Below are 22,100 nucleotides of genomic sequence, written 5' to 3' on the forward strand. Positions count from 1 at the left end.
ACATGAGTTAATGTTCACTCAGCGTCCCACAGATGCTGGAATAGCTGAAAATAGCCTAGGATTCATAAGACTGACTATTTCTGAAACAGCAAGACAGACAATGGCTAAGCTAAACATCGATAATAAGAAACACATGCATATACGTAAACAGAGATACTAATGTAAACGGTCACCGTCATTGTCAGCAGCATCCTGTGGTGGAGCAGTGTTCTCCTGCGAACGCTCAGATGGTGAAAATGGGCTGGAGTGTGGAACATTAACTGCGGTCATCTTAAACTGACATCATTCTCTAACTGTGAAACAACATAACCATCAATAAGGACTGAATATATAGTTGAATATGAATACAGCATTACCATTTATTTCTTTAGATGGTGGGACCCCACCACTTTTAGCGAATGTCTTATCTGTAATACCATCAATACCGTGTTTTTGAAAATACGTATATGTTATGGAATCTGACGTCATCTGGATGCATTAGCAGGGGAACTAAGACATTTGGTTTCACGAAAGACGAGGGTCCAGCAAGAATCCACCTAATGCTACTGGGCAGCAGTGTCTCCTACTTGTTATTCTGTTTTCCTGAGATTTTCTCAGACCAGTCACTTACAATGAAATCCTGAATACAATTGGGCTCCACTAGCATAGAATGGGCTTTATAGGATAAATAAGAACACAGACTTCATACATATGTTTCACTTACTTCTACATACATCTCATTACACATACATGCTCAAATAAGATCGCAATTCTGTGCCTCCGTCAAGTGTTGTAAACTCATTGTTCCTAATAATGACGTGCTACATGCATCAAAACATTGAACTAAATCTTCTTCCTTAGGACTTAGAATAAACTGCAGAAGGTCCATTTAATCGGCCCATAATTTTCGTGGAAGCTATAGATGTGATACAGTTCCGTCTCTGGTCCAGTGCATGGTGTATAATGAAACTGCTATGAAACAAATTTTCGAACGTCGATTTCATTTGTTTGAATTTTTTATTTTTCTCGGGGAGTCACTTGCACTGACCTCATGATCACGCAGTATCACTGTCGCTGTTTGAGAATTTAGAGCAAGATTGCCTGAAAAGGCTACAGAATTCTCATGCAGACTGCCTCACTCGGTACATGTTAATATTATCTTAGTGCCATAATGATGAGACTTTCGAAAAATAACCGCTAGTGTTAAATTCACGATCAGAGAGCATTCCAGCGCTAACAGATTTATATAAACTTGAATGTAGGGTGGAAAACGTATTCAAAATGGATATGTACTTCTGCTGAGACGGTTTTGTTTAGACTCTACCACAACATCTGGAAGTAGGGAAATAAAATTACAGTCAGTGAAGTACACCTATACATATCGGCAAAATAGTGATGAAGCTTACATGATGTTGACTGTCTAAGAGGAGCCTGACGTTTCGTGATGGTGATGTTAAGCTGCCAAGCCCACATTGCAAAATGAAACTTGTTGTTGTGATCTTCAGTCCAGAGACTGGTTTGATGCAGCTCTCCATGCTACTCTATCCTGTGCAGGATTCTTCATCTCCCATTATCTACTGCAACCTACATCCTCTGGATCTGTTTAGTGCATATATCTCTTGGTCTCCCTCTACGATATATCCCCTCCACGCTGCCATCCGATACTAAATTGGTGATCCCTTGATGCCTCAGAATATGCCCTACCAACCGAACCCTTCTTCTAGTCAAGTTGTGCCACAAATTTCTCTTCTCTCCAGTTCTATTCAATTCAAGGTCGGCTTCTACTAGTTCTTCCATTCGTCTGTAAAGAATTCGCGTTAGCATTTCGCAGCTGTGGCTTATTAAACTGAATGTTCTGTAATTTTCGCATCTGTCAACACCTGATTTCTTTGGGATTGGAATCATTATGTTCTTCTTAAAGTCTGAGGGTATTCCGCCTGTCTGATACATCTTGCTCACCAGATGCTAGAGTTTTGTCAGGAGTGGCTCTCCCAAGGCCGTCAGTAGTTCTAATGGAACGTTGTCTACTCCCGGGGCCTTGTTTCGACTCAGGTCTTTCAGTACTCTGTCAAACTCTTCACGCAGTATCCTATCTCCCATTTCGTCTTCATCTACATTCCCTTCCATTTCCAGAATACTGTCCTCAAGTACGTCGCGCTTGTATAGACCCTCTATATACTCCTTCAACCTTTCTGCTTTCCCTTCTTTGCTTAGATCTGGGTTAACATCTGAGCTCTTGATATTCATACAAGTGGTTCTCTTTTCTCCAAAGGTCTCTTTAATTTCCCAGTAGGCAGTATCTGTCTTACCCCTTGTGAGATAAGCCTCTACATCCTTACATTTGTCCTCTAGCCAATCCTGCTTAGCCATTTTGCACTTCCTGTCGATCTCATTTTTGAAACGTTTGTATTCCTGTTTGCTTGCTTCATTTACTGCATTTTTATATTTTCCCCTTTCATCAATTAAATTCAATATTTCTTCGGTTACCCAAGGATTTTTACTAGCCCTCGTCTTTTTACCTACTTGGTCCTCTGCTGCCTTCACTACTTCATCCCTCAGAGCTACCCATTCTTCTTGTACTGTATTTCATTCCCCCATTTGTGACAATTGTTCCCTTATGCTCTCCCGGAAACTCTGTACAACCTCTAGTTTAATCAGTTTGTCCAGGTCCCATGTCCTTAAATTCCCACCTTTTTGCAGTTTCTTCAATTTTAATCTACATTTCATAACCAATAGATTGTGGTCAGAGTCCACATCTGCCCCTGGAAATGTCTTACAATTTAAAACCTAGGTTCCTAAATCTCTATCTTACCATTATATAATCTATCTGATACCTTCTAGTATTTCCAGGATTCTTCCATGTGTACAACCTTCTTTTATGATTCTTGAACCAAGTGTTAACTATGATTAAGTTATGCTCTGTGCAAAATTATAGCAGACGGCTTCCACTTTCATGTCATTCCCCCAATCCATATTCACCTACTATGTTTCCTTCTCTCCCTTTTCCTACTCTAGAATTCCAGTCATCTACGACTATTAAATATTCCTCTCCCTTCACTACCTGAATAATTTCATCATACATCAATTACTTCATCATCTGCAGAGCTAGTTGGCATATATTGTACTACTGTAGTAGGTGAGGGCTTCGTGTCTATCTTAGCCACAATGCTCTTTGTAGTAGCTTACCCACACTCCTATTTTTTTATTCATTATTAAACCTACTCCTGCATTACCCCTATTTCGTTTTGTATTTATAACCCTGTATTCACCAGGTGTACCCAGGAGCAGATATAGACTCAGATCACAATATAGTAGTGATGAAGAGTTGGCTGAAGTTCAAGACATTGGTCAGGAAGATTCAATACGCAAAGAAGTGGGATACGGAAGTACTAAGGAATGACGAAATACGTTTGAAGTTCTCTAACGCTATAGATACAGCAATAAGGAATAGCGCTGTTGGCAGTACAGTTGAAGAGGAATGGATATCTCTTAAAAGGGCCATCACAGAAGTTGGGAAGGAAAACATAGGTGCAAAGAAGGTAGCTGCGAAGAAATCATGGGTAACAGAAGAAATACTTCAGTTGACTAATGAAAGGAGGAAGTACAAACATGTTCCGGGAAAATCAGGAATACAGAAATACAAGTCGCTGAGGAATGAAATAAATAGGAGGTGCAGGGAAGCTAAGACGAAATTGCTGCAGGAAAAATGTGAAGACATCGAAAAAGATATGATTGTCGGAAGGATAGACTCAGCATACAGGAGAGTCAAAACAACCTTTGGTGACATTAAAAGCAACGGTGGTAACATTAAGAGTGCAACGGGAATTCCACTGTTAAATGCAGAGGAGAGAGCAGACAGGTGGAAAGAATACGTTGAAAGCCTCTATGAGGGTGAAGATTTGTCCGATGTGATAGAAGAAGAAACAGGAGTCGATTTAGAAGAGATAGGGGATCCAGTATTAGAATCGGAATTTAAAAGAGCTTTGGAGGATTTACGGTCAAATAAGGCAGAAGGGATAGATAACATTCCATCAGAATTTCTAAAATCATTGGGGGATGTGGCAACAAAACGACTATTCACGTTGGTGTGTAGAATAGATGAGACTGGCGATATACCATCTGACTTTCGGAAAAGCATCATCCACACAATTCCGAAGACGGCAAGAGCTGACAAGTGCTAGAATTATCGCACAATCAACTTAACAGCTCATGCATCGAAGCTACTTACAAGAATAATATATGGAAGAATGGAAAAGAAAATTGAGAATGCGCTAGGTGAAGATCAGTTTGGCTTTAGGAAAAGTAAAGGGACGAGAGAGGCAATTCTGACGTTACGGCTAATAATCGAAGCAAGGCTAAAGAAAAATCAAGACACTTTCAAGGATTTGTCGACTTGGAAAAAGAGTTAGACAATGTAAAATGGTGCAAGCTGTTCGAGATTCTGAAATAAGTAGGGGTAAGCCATAGGGAGAGACGGGCCATATACAATATGTACAACAACCAAGAGGGAATAATAAGAGTGGACGATCAAGAACGAAGTGCTCGTATTAAGAAGGGTGTAAGACAAGGCTGTAGCCTTTCGCCCCTACTCTTCAATCTGTACATCGAGGAAGCAATGATGGAATTAAAAGAAAGGTTCAAGAGTGGAATTAAAATACAAGGTGAAAGAATATCAATGATACGATTCGCTGATGACATTGCTATCCTGAGTGAAAGTGAAGAAGAATTAAATGATCTGCTGAACGGAATGAACAGTCTAATGGGTACACAGCATGGTTTGAGAGTAAATCGAAGAAAGACGAAGGTAATGAGAAATAGTAGAAATGAGAACAGCGAGAAACTTAACATCAGGATTGATGGTCACGAAGTCAATGAAGTTAAGGAATTCTGCTACCTAGGCAGTAAAATAACCAATGACGGACGGAGCAAGGAGGACATCAAAAGCAGACTCGTTATGGCAAAGAAGGCATTTCTGGCCGAGATAAGTCTACTAATATCAAATACCGGCCTTCATTTGAGGAAGAAATTTCTGAGGATGTACGTCTGGAGTACATATTGGTAGTGAAACATGGACTGTGGGAAAACTGGAACAGAAGAGAATCGAAGCATTTGAGATGCGGTGCTATTGACGAATGTTGAACATTAGGTGGACTGATAAGGTAAGGAATGAGGAGGTTCTACGCAGAATCGGAGAGGAAAGGAGTTTGTGGAAAACACTGATAAGGAGAAGGGACAGGATGATAGGACATCTGCTAAGACATGAGGGAATGACTTCCCTGGTACTAGAGGGAGCTGTAGAGGGCAAAAACTGTAGAGGCAGACAGAGATTGGAATACGTCAAGCAAATAATTGAGGACGTAGGTTGCAAGTGCTACTCTGAGATGAAGAGGTTAGCAGAGGAAAGGAATTCGTGACGGGCCGCATCAAACCAGTCAGTAGACTGATGACAAAAAAAAAAAAAAAAAAAAAAAAATTTCACCTGACCAATAGTCTTGTTCCTCCTGCCACCGAACTTCACTAATTCCCACCATATCTAACTTTAACCTATCCATTTCCCTTTTTAAGTTTTCTAACGTACCTGCCCGATTAAGGGATCTGACATTCCACACTCCGATCCGCAGAATGCCAGTTTTCTTTCTCCTGATAGCGACGTCCTCTTGAGTAGTCCTCGTCCAGAGATCCGAATGGGGGACTATTTTACCTCCGGAATATTTTACCCAAGAGGACGCCATCATCATTTAACCATACAGTAAAGCTGCATGCCCTCGGGAAAAATTACGGGCTGTAGTTTCCCCTTGCTTTCAGCCGTTCGCAGTACCAGCACAGCAAGGCCGTTTTGGTTAGTGTTACAAGGCCAGATCAGTCAATCATCCAGACTGTTGCCTCTGCAACTACTGAAAAGGCTGCTGCCCCTCTTCAGGAACCACACATTTACTGGCCTCTCAACAGATACCCCTCATGTGGTTGCACCTACGGTCCGGCCATCTGTATCGCTGAGGCACGCAAGCTTCCCCACCAATGGCAAGGTCCATATTTCATGGGGGGGAGGAATTACTATACAAGAATGCAATTCACAGTTATACTTGTGGACTGCCATTACATAAGGGTGTGGAAACACCTTGTAGGTATCATTGCCTTCTAAGCCAATAAATCTACAGTGCCGCACACAACACAAGAAAACTGAATTACCAACTCCCAGGACACATCCTCTTTACCATTCATAATTTAAGTAGGTACTATGCTCACTTTCTAATCGAGCCCTGGCTGATTATGGAATGAGCAAAGAACTTGTTAATGCCAAACTTGACACAACTGAGAGATACATGTCATACAATTGCCTTGAAAGGTATATTCTAATTACTTGACTCACTGAGATTCATGCAAACAGCTCTAAAGGAACTTACCGAAATGATGCATCAAGAGAACTTACATTTCACTCTAGCAGCACACTTACTGAAACAATGCATCAAGAGAACTTACATTTCAGTTAAGCTGCATTTCTTGTTGATGCAAAGTTCCAGCTTGGAAGAAAGGAGAGGGTTTCCCAATATAAATAACTGTATTCATGGGAGAAAGCATATGAAACCAAACTGCCAGAAGTAGCCTCATTCTCCAGCAAACTATCAGGCCCTGCCCTACTAGAGGCAGAATATAAGCATACAGTGAATGTATGGCAGGAGTTCGACACCGCTGATTTATAGGAATATGCAAAACATTATGTGGACATGGTTGTCTGATTACTTACAGATGTTTTCAAATGATTATAGAATGTATGCATGGACACATAGGGGCACGTACGAGCTGAATCCCTCCTATTACGACACTGCAATGAGGCACTTATGCGACACTACGTTGAAAAAGACATATGTCAAAATTGAACTTTCGACCGATGATGTCATGTTTTTGCTTTCCGAGTAAGGGATTCGTTCTGTATTTTGACACAGTGTCCATATCCATGCCAAGGCAAATGATCCACAGAAGTGTGAACAGCTCGATGCATCTGGTGATTTAAGTTACATCATGTACTTAGATGTTAGGAAATTACACAGGCAAGCCATGTGACAACCTTTATCATATAAACGGTTTTGTTACGCAATGCATCAGACTGGATGAAAACATCAAACTTGTGTGAGCAGGTTCTGAAATAGTGTATGTTTCAGAGGTACAGTTAACATATTCTATTAGTCTGCATGACTAGCTCAGTGATGTGCCGTTGCATCCAGAGCACTGAGTTCTGACAGACGGTTCCCACCCCATCCTGATGACAACACTGTGAAAGGTATGGACTGAGATTCGATCAGGATAGAGCCAGTGAAAAATGTCGATAGTTCCCAACCGCAAGGTTGGACGAGTAGTGCATCTTCGAGTAGTAAGACCCTTGACAGCTAACAGAGCTAGGAGCACGCGGTAAAAGTTTGAGTAGTGGTGAGGAGATGCGCAGAGACAGCAGACGTGTTTCGAGTCGGAGCTAGATGCCTGCAGGAGGCAGCCGGGTCGTGACAGCATCAAAGTAAGAGTTGGCGCTATGCACATAATAAGCTATATATTGAGCGAAACTCGGCACATACCTGGGGAAACTAGAAAGAATAACTAATAAAATAGGTTTTCTTTGGTTAAATAATGTCTAAAAGCTAGATAGAAATCCCATTGTTGATGCAATAAGCGTTTTGTGAAACTTTCTCGTAAATCAATGCTATAGAAGATTTTTTTAGTTTTTCACATGTGCCTTAAAAGTTTGAACAATAAATATTTTTTAGATAGAATTAGAGTTTCATCTCACACCTTATGTCGTTCTCCGCATCCTGTGCTTGCATTGAACCAAAAGGTACATTAACATGAGTAAAGCTAATAATTTCATTTATCGGAGTAAAATAATCTATATGCCATTGCACAGTTGGCAAATTATTCAGATCAGGACAGAATTTTTATTAAGTAACAAACAGGGCAAAAATGAATAAAGTTATCTACAATGACAATTTTATGCCATTGCACTACAGCTGAGTTGAATATATCTTTTATTATCGGCTAGACGGGAAGGAGTGCACGAGCTAAGTCCACAGACGCAGTCAGATGCAGGGTGGTGACTCTCATTTATTTTTTACCACTAAACTTTCATGCAGACAGATGTGTATTTTGAGTATTAATTTTCCAACAACATTTTCATGCAGTCAGATAAAGTTCAGTTCAATTAAATACGCAGTCAGATGCAAGTTTTATTAAAGACTAAAGCAGTCACTTGCAGTTCAGTCTAGTTTAAACAGAGAATTTTTATTAACAACACTTTCAACTGGAAGGAAAAACAAGGTACATATTACATTATTGTAACCACCAGCATTGTGTCAAGTAGGAATATCACTCAAGCAGGATCCCTGGTGTAAGAAGACACAGGTTTAAACACCTAAGAGGGCTGTCGTTATGTATACATTCGAGAAAAAAATTTGACAGATCTATGAACATCGCAGTTTTTAGGAAAAGTATGCAAAATGTCACAGAACAGTGCGTAATTCACCTAATTACCCGTAGGAAGGGACTTTACGGCGCAGACGATTATATAACCTGACCAAATTAGAAATGGACAACAATCCTCAACGAATATTTCGTAGCTCTGGAGAGGTCTAAGGGTTCAGTAGTGTTTACGAAAACTGTTTATGTTGACGTGTGTACAGGACCTATCCAAACTCCACACTTACTATCTCCATTATTAGTTTGCAAAAACTAATTTCTCAAAACCAAAGATATTCATATGGATAGCGAGAACTTCGTCTGCTGTGAGAGGGGTTGTGATCCAAATGAGGTAATAAGATGGAACCATGATGTATTCAGTTTGTCTCGTTGTTTGGCCTGTAATCCTTATGGCATAACACCTGACACAAATAATGCTATCGGTCTCATGAAAGACGGGACAAAGCGTCCTCAATTGTCGATTTCGTAAGTTTCTGCTGAAATATGTACACATACTGTAGACTCAAGTGCATGTGGCATCAGTGGCTCTCACAGTGGAAGACTACTTGAAGTGCCAGCTTGGTGGTGTTGGCAGTGGTCCACCTCCAGCTCCACACTTGGTACAGCAGTTAAGTATTCAGTCCTGAAGGCGTCTATTTACACAATATTACAATAGAGAATTGATCCGTCTCAGTGTGACTACGAGCAAATCATTTGTGCTGATGGGATCGAAGCCTTACAATATGCACACTACTCACTTTGGTGACAGAGTGTGTTTGTGATGCATATGCATGGAAAAAATATATATGTGCAAATGTGGATAAATGTGACAAGCTTGTCATAATGTATATTTATGGTTCAATGAGCGTGTAAACATACGTATGAGTCAGTGCTGAGTGAACTTTTTCTGCATACCATTTGTGCGAGAACATGCATTATGCATGAGGTAATCGGTGTTCAGCATGTAATTTGTACAAAATATGCTGTTTTCTGCACACTGTATGTGCACATTATGTTTTCTGTGCAGCGTGATTGCATTATCTATGCAGCAGGTTAAGTCTCACTGCTGTTGGCAATACCAAAAGAGATCGCGTTTAGTTTAGTGTTATGTCTCTCAGAACCCAGCTGATAACACATATTCCATACCCAACTGTTGTGTACGAGACTGTCAGTTGTGCCATGATTTTTCCCATTATGTCAAATGTGGTGAAAATCTGTAAGTCTTTGGCCCTTGATTACTCCAATCTGTTGGAAGAATAAAAGTACGTCACCTGTCTGTAAAGTGTGAAAACTGTTTGAAAATGTAACCTGTGAGACATACCCTACATACTGCACATATTGATCATAAAATGAAGGCTTTCACGACAGGTGTTGTCATCACTTGACACTTCCAGGCTGAGATGCCGTGGTTCATACGTAAGACTCTCCCCTGGCGTTTCGCCTTCGACTGCGGAAGGCATCATCCGAGGACAATTGGTGAACTGGGCAGTGTTACGTGATGATACTGCATATATTGCTCAAATTTTTACGGTGGACTATACATCGACATTGGACGCATCTTTTGTGTAAGGAGGGGTGAATTAAAACTGTTGGAATATGAAAATCTATACCTAAACGCCAAACAGACAGACCGACAGACGGGTGGAGTTAATGATAGCTCCGTGGAACGAGTGACAGGTGAGATGTCAGTGGGTGTGGTGCACACTGACCTTGGGGCAGCAGCGGCCCAACACAGACTGGTCAATTACTGTAGGATGGCAGTGAAGAGAGCAGCGTCACCACAGGAGTGTTGTGGTGGTGTCACTGTGGAGATGCAAATCCTTTCCCCTTCCCTCACTGGTATTTGTTGAAATAAAGTCGCATCCAAACTTGAAGAATGCAGCGAAAATACGTTTCTGAGTGAGTAAAAGGCTGAGGGCAAGAACATGCCAAGTAGGTCAACAGAGAGGCCACGAGCCACAGAAAACATCCTTCGTCTGTGACGTCATACAGCCCATCCCAGAATGTAAAGCCTGTTCCAGTATGCCTCAATTCCACACTGTTATAAAAATCCCGACAGGCATGAGCTGGAGTGTGACGCCACGAAGACTGTGGCGATATTGGAAGTCTTGGATTCTGACGTGATAGAGCTTGATGCAGTGTGCACTGGTAGCCATCTTCCAGTTAAGAATATCTCGCCAGATTATACCTATGATCAGAACCCTTCCTCCACAGAAAACACACTAGCACAAATGGGCTTTCTTTTTAAATTTCTGCCACTTTAAACAACATCAGTTTGTACAACAACACGCTAGTGCAGTAGGGCTATTTTTGCATTTACCTCTAAAAACTTGTAATTTCCAGCCATATTTTGAATATCCCGCTATTTCATACACAAAACAGTTTATCTTTGCCATTTATGGTGAGATTGGAGGAATGAATGACTCATCAACGATATCATCAATGAAATTCTTGTGTCGGCTGTTATGGGAGTCAGCATGGATACAAACAAGAAAAGAGAGAAGTGGCGATAGCCGGTGGCAGGAATCCAAAACGATATGAACATAACACTTTAAGATTAAATATACACTTCATTTCTAAAAAGAAAATAATCATAAATTGCTTCCTGTGCCTCCCGTGTAATTACGTTACACACTATTACCACTCGCAGAACCCACGCTAAGTATCGTCTCTCTATTGGTCAGTGTTGACGTTTCCGAAGTCTGCCACCGAATTGAGGCCGTAGCGGTCGCGAGGTTCCTGACTGTAGCGCCTAGAACCGCTCGGCCACATCGGCCGGCGATGCTGTAGGAATGCTGCTCAGACATCTTCACAGACCTACTTTGTACGTGAATGTCTCTGGAATGTCTACTGACGTCTTTCCTTACTTGGGTGAGTGACGCCATAATCCGCCAGTAGCAACACGCCACGTACTGACTGCACCACCTCGTCGCCGTCTTCGTACAACTTACACCTTGGGGAGCGTTAGCACCTCCGAATATCGTCACATGTCTTATAGCTTTTTCAGGAATAAAATGAAAGTTTCACACTGTGTTTTCGTGAAGATACATCTGACAACAACTATACATCTACCTCATTCTCCACAGCTTCCCCACCTGTATTTGGATCCATTTGCTTTCTAACATACTTATATACTGAACCACGATTCCTGGAGGTGTGGCGACGGTGCTCTTTCCATTGTGCGCGCGTCAGTACCTTCTTGATGCCATTTCGTGGTGTTGTTCATTGTGCAGTCGATTCCCCCCCCCCCCCCCCCCCGCATCCCAAACTGACACACCATTATCGTGTAGTGAGCCGTCCTACTAAAAGGCACACACCGTCATGCTGAGCCGGTCCGATGGAAACCAGAAAGGGTGACGATGACGACGACCAATGTCGTCGTGTCCACGGCAGGTGGCGGAACGAGGGCCGTGAAAATGAGCCGCTGCTGCGGCGGAGGTGGTGGGTCCAGCTTCAGCAATATCCTGTATTAAATACATTTCGAAGAATCGTTCCTCTCTCCCAGCGCCTAGGGCTAAAAAAACTTCTGAAAAGAGTAGAATCATTAGCTGCCAAGCGATGTTTGTGGAGCATGCGAGGTACCGTGCGCTGCAGTGGCTGCAGCAACTGGAGCAGTATGCAGTGGCGCCGGCCAGGTAGCTTAGCTGGCGATGGACCGTTCCGGGGCTGAGAGTGGTACTTTGCTAAAATGAACAGCAGTGCTTTCTCACGCGTGTGGAAGGCACGCAGGTTAATCATTTGTTGCTTGAGCGTACGTACAAATCGTTCAACTTCTCGGTTCGACTAAGGATGAAACGGAGCGTTAGTAAGGTGACTAATACCATTGGCTGTACAAAATTATTTAAAATCGTTAGCTACAAACTGTCCTCCATTGTCTGCAACCAACACTTCAGGCAAATCTTCTAAGCAAAAAACAGATGACAATGCCTCGTCTTACTATGCGACATAATCCAGTTCATGGGCACTGAAATGGATATTTGCCGAGAGTCCTCAACAGTAAGTCAATGAGTGCTCCAAAAGGGATCAGCAAATCAATATGCACTCGCTGCCACGGGGTTTGAAACTTTGGCTAAGCTGTAAACGTTTGTGGCGGGTCCAATAGATTATCAGCACAAGCGCGACACTGTGACGTCATCTATTCAATGTGAGTGTCCATGCCCGGCCAAGTACACTGGCGATGCGATAGCTGATCCGTGTGCAACGTTCCCCAGTGTCCTTGGTGGTGCAATCAGAACACATCTTTTTGCAACACTTCCGAAATTAGCACACGTGATTGTCCAGTGTCATTTTGCAATAAAACCATACCATGCTGGACAGAGAGGCTATGCCGACGTGCAAAAAATCGGTGCACAAGAGAATTCTGAATGTTTTTCACTGAGAGATGCCAAGCAGTACAGATGTAGTGCAACAGAAATTTCAAGTCATAATCTGTATCTGTGGCCGATGCAATTTTCCTACAATCCACTAGAAAGCTCTGTATCCTGTGCATTGATCCGACAACAGGAATTCATATACAATACTAACAGGTAGGCTAGAAACGGCGCTAGCATTTGCTTTCTTCGACAATATTCCGTACCAACACTGTGACAATTAAAGAGCCCAGCGTTGCAGCTTCTGAGCCGTGGGTGGAAGAAGAGGTTCTGATGTGTGAAACAAAGACTGAAATGTCTTATATTACGTGACTACGTAAAACTTCCAACCAAACAGATAACCGTGAAACTTTGTCACACAGTGGATGATAGCGAGCGCTTCCTTCTCGATTTGGAGGTAGTTACACGAGTCTTGATCAGTAGCTTGGGGGGAAAAGCAATCGCCCTGTCCTGTGAACCAAATTTGTACCAAAACCAAATCTGTGCCAAAACCATAGGCTCAGGGCGGTCGAAATGAATAAAGCATCTGTCACTCAACCAGATATGTATATGTCTCTGGAATGCATCCTGACACTCTTTGGTCCAAAAAAAGGCACTTTTTAATGTGGTCGTCACTAGTACCAGAAGCCAGTTTGGGAAACTCCACAGTCACCGAATGAGGAGGTGCACTGCGCTTATAAGAACGACCGAGGATAGAGTTCTTTTTCTGTCGTGAGCACACAGACTGTGCGTGACCTGGCTCCTCACAAGTAAGCAACTCGCGTTTCACGAACAGCAATTTTGTTTTTTATTCATGGAAAAGCGGCAGGGACACGACTTCACAGCAGACACTTGTGGAGACACCTATTTATTCCGGCCACAGCGCGGTGACCCATCCGCGCGCTTTGGTCAGCCGCAATATCATTTCCGTTTCTCACTTTGAAGCCGGCTGCGGTGGCCGAGTGGTTCTAGACGCTTCAGTCCGGAACCGCATAACTGCTACGGTCGCAGGTTCGAATCCTTCCCCGGGCACGGATGTGTGTGATGTCCTTAGGTTAGTTACGTTTAAGTAGTTCTAGGTTCTAGGGGACTGATGACCTCAGATGTTAAGTCCCATAGTGCTCAGAGCCATTTGAACCATTTTTCTCACTTTACAGTACACTGCAGATGGGAGCTACCTAAAAGTTTTCCGCGGCAATATCACACAAGATCTTATGTGCAATAATTTGTAACATTTCCAGAATGAGATTTTCACTCTGCAGCGGACTGGGTACTGATATGAATCTTCCTGGCAGATTAAAACTGTGTGCCGGACCGAGACTCGAACTCGGGACCTTTGCCATTCACGGGCTACTGGTCTACCATCTGAGCTACCCAAGCACGACTCACGCCCCGTCCTCACAGCTTTACTTCCGCCAGTACCTCGTCTCCTACCTTCCCAACCTCGCAGAAACTCTCCTGCGAAACTTGCAGAACTAGCACTCCTGGAAGAAAGGGCATTGAGGAGACATTGCTTAGCCACCGCCTGGGGGATGTTTCCAGAGTGAGATTTTCACTCTGAAGTGGAGGGTGCGTTGATATGAAACTTCCTGGCAGATTAAAACTGTGTGCCGGATCGAGACTCGAACTCGGCTGCTGAGTGAAAATCTCATTCTGGGAACATCTCCCTGGCTGTGGCTAAGCCATGTCTCCGCAGTATTCTTTCTTCCAGGAGTACTAGTTCAGCAAGGTTGGCAGGAGAACTTCTGTGAAGTCTGGAAGGTAGGAGACGAGGTACTGGCGGAAGTAAAGCTGTGAGGACGGGGCCTGAGTGGTGCCTGGGTAACTCAGATAGCAGAGCACTTGCCCGTGAAAGCAAAGTTCCCGAGTTCGAGTCTCGGTCCGGCACACAGTTTTAATCTGCCTGGAAGTTTCAATTTTTAACATTTGTTTCAAAGTAGAATCAGAATTTTTGAGAACTTGTTCACGAATCCTATTGTCTGGCACATTGGATGTAATTGCATCGCAAACCATTGCGTCACGATAATACTGTCCACCACTACATTGGAAACGCTGAAGTTCAGTGGTCCACTGACGGTATGTCTTTTCTGGTATTTTCCGCAATCAAAAGAACCTGTAACATGCCGCAATAACCTGTACCTGAGCCTCACAGTACTTAGTGGGGACAGCAACTAAACCTTAGAAAACTGTCAACTCCAGCCTACTAGTGAGGAATAGCTTCAGAATGAGGCGGTGAACTCCAGTACTGGTTGTTGACAACAAATGAAAAAAATTCACGTTGCCTTGAACTAGATGTGTAGCACAATGAGCTTCGAGTTGAGCATAGTACTCACTCCACTCCTCTTGTTCTTCATCGAAAGCTCGGAAGCAAGGAAGCCGTGCCGTGGATGTGGCTGGCTGTTGTTTGCGGATTGTGCATTCATGAACTGCTGGACTGCCAGTATCAACTGCGTCATTTGGTCGCTCTGAAACAGAATAAACTGCTTTACATCGAAGCCATCAGCAACCGTAGGCGAGGTGGTGTAGGAGGGTGGCTAGAGGCCATTTTAATGAGAGGAGCGTCGCAACAGAGTAATTATACACAATTAGCGAAAGCGCTGCCACTAGTCTGCAAGAAAGAACAGAATTAGTAACAATGAGCCTGTGAAAGGAAAGAGAGACGTATTAGTGACGCGCTGTGACGGAGCAGCGTAGAGCGAAGGCGGCGTTGGTTCTGGGATCCTTGTCCCCAGATGTTGTGTACTGTGGGTGTCAGCATGGACAGAAACAGGTAGGGCAGAAGCAGCGACAGCCGATGGTAGGAATTCAAACTAATCTGTACATAACTCTTTAAGATTCATTGAACACTTTGTTTCTAAAAATAAAATTAACATAAATCGTTTTCTGTGCTTCCTGTGCAATTACATTATACATTATTACTACTCGCAGAACGTAGGCTGAGTATAGTCTTCGTATTACTCACAAGGGAACCTCCCCATCGCACCCCCCTCAGATTTAGTTATAAGTTGACACAGTGGATAGGCCTTGAAAAACTGAACACAGACCAGTCGAGAAAACAGGAAGAAGTTGTGTGGAACTATGAAAAAAAATAACCAAAATATACAAACTCAGTAGTCCATGCGTATGACAGACCACATCAAGGACAGTGTAAGCTCAGGAGCGCCGTGGTCCCGTGGTTAGTGTGCGTAGCTGCGGAAGGAGAGGTCCTTGGTTCAAGTCTTCCCTTGAGTGAAAAGTTTAATTTTTTATTTTCAGTTTATGTGACAAACCCTTATGTTTTCATCACATTTTTTGGGAGTGATTACCACATCCACATGAAAACCTAAATCAGGCAAGGTAGAAGAATCTTTTTACCCATTCGCCAAGTATACAAGTTAGGTGGGTCGACAACATATTCCTGTCAATTGACGCACATGCCGTCACCAGTGTCGTATAGAAAATATCAGACGTGCTTTCCTGTGGAGGAATCGGTTGACCTATGACCTTGCGATCAAATGTTTTCGGTTCCCATTGGAGAGGCACGCCCTTTCGTCAACTAATCGCCCGATTTTGCGGTGCGGTCGCAAAACACAGACACTAAACTTATTACAGTGAACAGAGATGTCAATGAACGAAAGGACAGACCATAAATTTGCGAAAATAAAGAAGGTAAACTTTTTACTCTAGGGAAGACTTGAATCAAGGACCTCTCGTTCCGGAGCTGCTCACGCTAACCATGAGACCACGGTGCTCCTGTACTAGCACTATTCTTAATGTTTCCTATCTTGCGCCTGGACAACTCAGTTTGTATATTTTGCTTATTTTTTTCATAGTTCCACACAACTTCTTCCTGTTTTCTCGATTGATCTGTGTTCAGTTTTTCAAGGCCTATCCACTGTGCAAACTTATAACTAAATCTGAGGAGGGTGCGATGGGGAAGTTCCGTTGTCAGTACTGATGCACTTGAAGTCTGCGACCGAACTGGAGCCACCCAGTGATGGACTTCTGGTGAAGTTATAGTTAACAGGGGACGCAGTACTTTGTGATCCTGGAGGTTTGGCGCTGCCTGCTCATTCCACTGGCGCTTGGATCAGCGCCATCTAGATGCCGTTCTGGAGCGCTGCGCTGGTCGGTGTGCAGTCGATGCTGTAGGAATGCTCAATCATCATCATTGACCTGTTTTGTCCGTGAATGCCTCAAGAATGTCTACTGATGTCTTTCCCTCACTGAGTGAGCGACGCCATAATGCGCCAGTGGCAACACGCCACGTTCTGACTGCACCACCTCATCGCCGTCTTTGTACAACTTACACCTGGGAGCGCTTTTGTACCTCCGAATATCGTCACGCCTCTTGTAGCTTTTTCAGGAATAAAATGAAAGTTTATCACTGTTGTTTCCGGGAAGATCATCGGACAACAACCATACATCTACTTGATACTCCACAGCCTCGTCACTTACAGTGGGAACTATTTGCTTTATAACGCACCTATACTCTCTGATGTACAAAAGACTTTGTGACTCATGCATCCAGTGCTTCCGCAATTAATGGAAAGAAGGACTCCATTTTGAACAACAATGTTTGACAAAGGGTACAGGTAGTTATATCTTGATCATTACCACATGGGCATTTGTTAAGTACAATAAGGATTAAAAGACAGAAATGATAGAAAGTTAGTGATTCACTGTAGATAGCAATAATTTTGAATTATTAAATGCGTGAATAAATTAGGATTGCAGAATAACTGCAATTGCCGGCCCAAAAACGAGCAAGATATACATTTGGTTGATGACTAACAAGACTTTAAAGTCACGTAATAACTGGGATTGAATAGTCAACTAACAACTCAACAAAATCCACTCCCGCGAGCGTAGATGTCACAGACACATATAATTTGCACTAAAAGATGTTAATTTGGAATACGCTGCTATTTTTTGTATAGTTAGAAACACCAATAACGCTTTCGCTGCTACAGACCTGCACCTTGCATCCCGTGTTGAAGCGGCTTTTGTTATGGCTGTACTGCTCGCCACATGTTGACAACGTTGCTGAGATACTTGCTGAAATACTTGCTGAAATACCTACCATCCGATTTTTCAAGAACTATTGCGTAAAAAAATTTGATTTTTGCGCGTCTTACAGATCGATATCTTCATTCAATAAATAACTCTATTTCTTGTCGCTGTCCATTATTATTAGTGCGCTGCAACTTTGTGTATCGTTGAGTTTAGCTCGTACATTGCAGTGAATGAAGTGTAGATAAGATACCACTACCTACCTTGTACTACCTACAAGGACCGACAGGGCCAAATTGGCCCCATGTTTATTTTTGTTTATTTGATCAGATTGTGATAGGTAACGCAATGTAACACACATATATAGCTTTTGTTGATTTTTATTAATAAAATAAATACATTATTCACACACACACTCACACACACACTCTCCACCATAGTTCACTGCTGTTTACTAATGCACTTGTCGCGCCACACTCGTCTTCTCTTCTCACATTTGCCACATACTGCTGTCTCACAGCGTGAACAAACAGTAGCAGTATGGTTTCCTTTACATGAGGTACGACTTTTACATTTGTCTTTCTTAGTTGCCCTCTGTGGTCCGTCTTTAGTGTCTGCATGATTCTGGTCTGGCTCTTTATTTCTTGATGATACATACTGCGCTCGAAACTCTTCACACAAATCAAAAATATACTTCCGCCTGCTAAGTCGCATACCAGTCACTTCCTTATACAACACCTAGGAATTTATGACAGCTAAATCAAGAATGTTGTAAAATACATGCATTGGCCAACGTCTTGTATAAACTTTTGTGGAGTACATCCTTGTCATTTGATCGACAATGTCGACCCCAAATTTTGTTTCATTGTAGAATTGCACTGTTTCAGGAGTCTTCTTCTGAGTATCGGACTGGGATACATGAGAGTGAAGTGAACTCAGTAACAAAACATTGTTATTTGTTTTCCCTTGATAAACTGTTAGTGTTGTTCCATCATCATTTTTATACACAATAGTCGAGTGAAGTGGTTGTTTTATGATCTTTGCAGCAGGAGGCACCTCCCTTCGATTACGGTTCAAAGTACCTACTAAAGTTGCGGATGCTGCTCTCAGACGGTTTGCAAGGCTTAGCGAAGTAAAGTAACTGTTAGTAGTGACATTCAAACTTTTGCCTAAGTATGGTCCCATAAGCCTAAATGCAACATTTTCATCTACGCCTTGGTCAGCTGGTCGAAGGGGATCAGCACCAGTGTATGGGAATCCATTCAGTTTGTATTTACTAGAAACACCTACAAGTAATCAGAATTTTATGCCAAACTTATCTGGCTTGCTTGCAATATATTGTGTGAATGGGCATCTTGTTTAGACGGCAAGAGTTGTTCATCAACTGTAAGATAAGGATCTGCTTTACAGCATGACACACTGTTTTCTATGAAAGCATTCCAAGTATCTGAGACAAGAGCAAATTTGTCAGCCTTGAGGCGTTAGGATCTAGTGAACTTGGTGTCAAACCTCATATACTTCATTATTTCGATAACTCTGTTTCATCCCATAGTTTGTCTGAAAAACGGAGGACCCAAAACTGTTGACCGTAGGCTTTTGAGAGGAAAATTCTTTACCCCATACACTCCTCTTGCATACATTATGGCGACGAAAGCATCCAGTTCTTCAGTGTCTACTGTCCAGAATCGTCTTGTGCGATGTGGCGCATCATGGAAGCACTGAAAATTAACCGTCAAGCACTAAGAAGTTTCCCACTTTGAATTTTCCTTTTAGCATATGATGTTCGTCCTGAGCTCTCCCGCAAAATGTTATGACTTTGTAGACGACCTGAAAGCATATGAAAAAAGAACTATTTTTAGAGCGTCTAATGTACTGATATTATATGAGTATATTTTTTCTTGTAATTTTGCAAACTAAACTCTACTCAAAGAGCAGAAATATTACTGACCTGCATTAGAACCCACTGGTACAATTTTCCCCACAGTCCAATCCTTTGCTGTTTCTTTTTCTTCAGTAGGTTGCCCAGTATCAATTCTCACTGACTTCCGGGGGAAGCCAATCTTGTCCGGGTTGTTGTTCTTATAGAGCTAGGATTTGGAACATCAGAAGGCATGCTGGATGTAGAAGCTTGTAAGAGGTCCATGATGGATGTGGAAGCTTGTAAGAGGTCCATGATTAAGGAATTTGTTGCTAGCGCAATCGAGCAGATGTAATTTCGATGCATTGCTCACGCGCTGCCTGCGACATGTAAGCTATAAGAGAATCTCAGACCAGAGAGCAGTGTTGTCAGCAGTAGGAACTGTGTGTCAGTAGCACTAAGTAGTAGCGATCAGTCGTGTGTATGGAGTTGGCTGAGCCGATCGTGGCGAGCGATGGCGGAGCCTGAGCGATATAATATATGGTAAAAGCAGCCTCGCGCACATGTAGTATTGTTATATCAAGTCCCATGTAAATGTTTAAAACATCTCTTAATAACAATCTTTTTTAAAAATTAACTTTTGACAATCATTCGCTTCAATTTAAAGAATTTACTAATTTCTCCAATCCATGGTCAATCCGATTATTGTAAAGAAAAATCAGTTGTTTCCTTTTATACATGTCAAATCTATCGGCCAGCATTGCACTGGGCTGAGCCAGGAAAATTTATTATAAGAGCAGATATATATGCGTTATCCAGCGACTTCATTGAAGTAAGAATTTTCAATGTATTCAGTATGATCTTTCAGGGCCATGACGCAGCACTGCTGACGTCCAAAATTTACCAGTTTAAATTCACAGTCAATTATTGAACGGTTATCTACGAGTTACATTTTTTGATTAGGAGATTACTCACATTGTGTTATTGGAAGGTTATGGAAATCATTTAATGGGAGGTTACACTGAATGTGAATTATAAATAATTATATTTTTTACTGTTGTGAGGTTTCGGAACTTTTCTGTTTGGAGGTTACAAGCTTCATTTTCCCCTAAATTTAGCGGAAAACTGTCCTGAGCTGTGTTTACATCATCACATTCGTTGCACGAATCACATCCATCATCTGCACACACTGGAACTACTACACTTTCTTCATTGTCCTGATTGCTGTCGGAAAACTCAAAATGTTCACCTGAACTTTCATCTTTTATTTTTCTCAGTTGTGCTAGTATTTCAGCGTCTGTTGGCCGCTTCTTGTATTCATAGGTCATGACTGCAGGCACGACTCTCAGATACCGTCACAGAAGACAATAACTGAAATCCTTGCGTCAACTAACCAAAAATAAGCGCTGGATTGAACGACATTGCTGTCGCATATTTGAACAACAAAGGGACAACAGTTGATCTGATTTCATAGGCAGTATAGCAAAGAAATAGTCTCTAAATACAGAGAAATGTTGGAGGGGCCAAATTGGCCACGACGTCCTTCTAGGTGGTAAGCTTCATATTTCATGACCTAATAAAAATAGGACACTCCAAAACGCGGTGGTTAATATTTGATATGACTGATGAAAAGTCATAAAATATCAAGTCAGTCGAAATCACGATTTGCTCAGAAAACGAGTGAAAATATCGAAAACGGCCAATTTGGCCCCTCGGTCCTACTAGCTTTAAAACTGAGAGCAGAAGAATATTGGGTTTTACATATTAAGGATGGTCGCGCCCATTTACGCTCTTGTGAGAAATATCGTCATATGTCATAAACCCATTGTAAATAGTGAAACGAGGGTTGCTTGAAAGTGACAGCCCCAATGAGGTGCACCTGTCTTTATTGATCGAGGTATAAAAGTGACTCGTCTGAAGCAGTCAGAGGTCGTTGCCTCAGGACGCATTCAGACGTCCACAGCACAGTAGCGAAATCGAAACGGCGGACGTATACACATCCAGAACACCTGGGGAACGGCGTGGCGGCGCCCACAGCAACGAAATGGATAACAGGTAACGGCCAGGAACACTTTATTGAAACAATTATCTTCCTTAATTACAAAATGTTCTTATGACTATGCTCTGTGCCCATAGACGTGCTCACTGACATATATTTTGCTTTGTCGCATATTACATAAGCACCCTCGGAACAATCTCCATGTGGCATTAGTGCGCCAGCACGTCACGTCCATATCCCACCACAGATGATGCGTAACTCACCACTTTGCCTACACTACAACGACTGCTCGCACTCGCGGCAACGGTGTCATTATTAGATTAAAAGATATTCTTTGGTATCCGTACGGTATGAAGATTCCTGACACTCATTACAAAGCTTTGCCATAATCAGTTCTTATTTGTTCCCCTAGAATCATATTACAGTTTTATAAACACAAATTACTGCCAAAAGTCATAACTTCATGGAATTAGAAAAATCG

The sequence above is a fragment of the Schistocerca serialis genome, chromosome 7 (genome assembly GCF_023864345.2).
Source record: "Schistocerca serialis cubense isolate TAMUIC-IGC-003099 chromosome 7, iqSchSeri2.2, whole genome shotgun sequence".
Lineage (NCBI taxonomy): Eukaryota > Metazoa > Arthropoda > Insecta > Orthoptera > Acrididae > Schistocerca > Schistocerca serialis.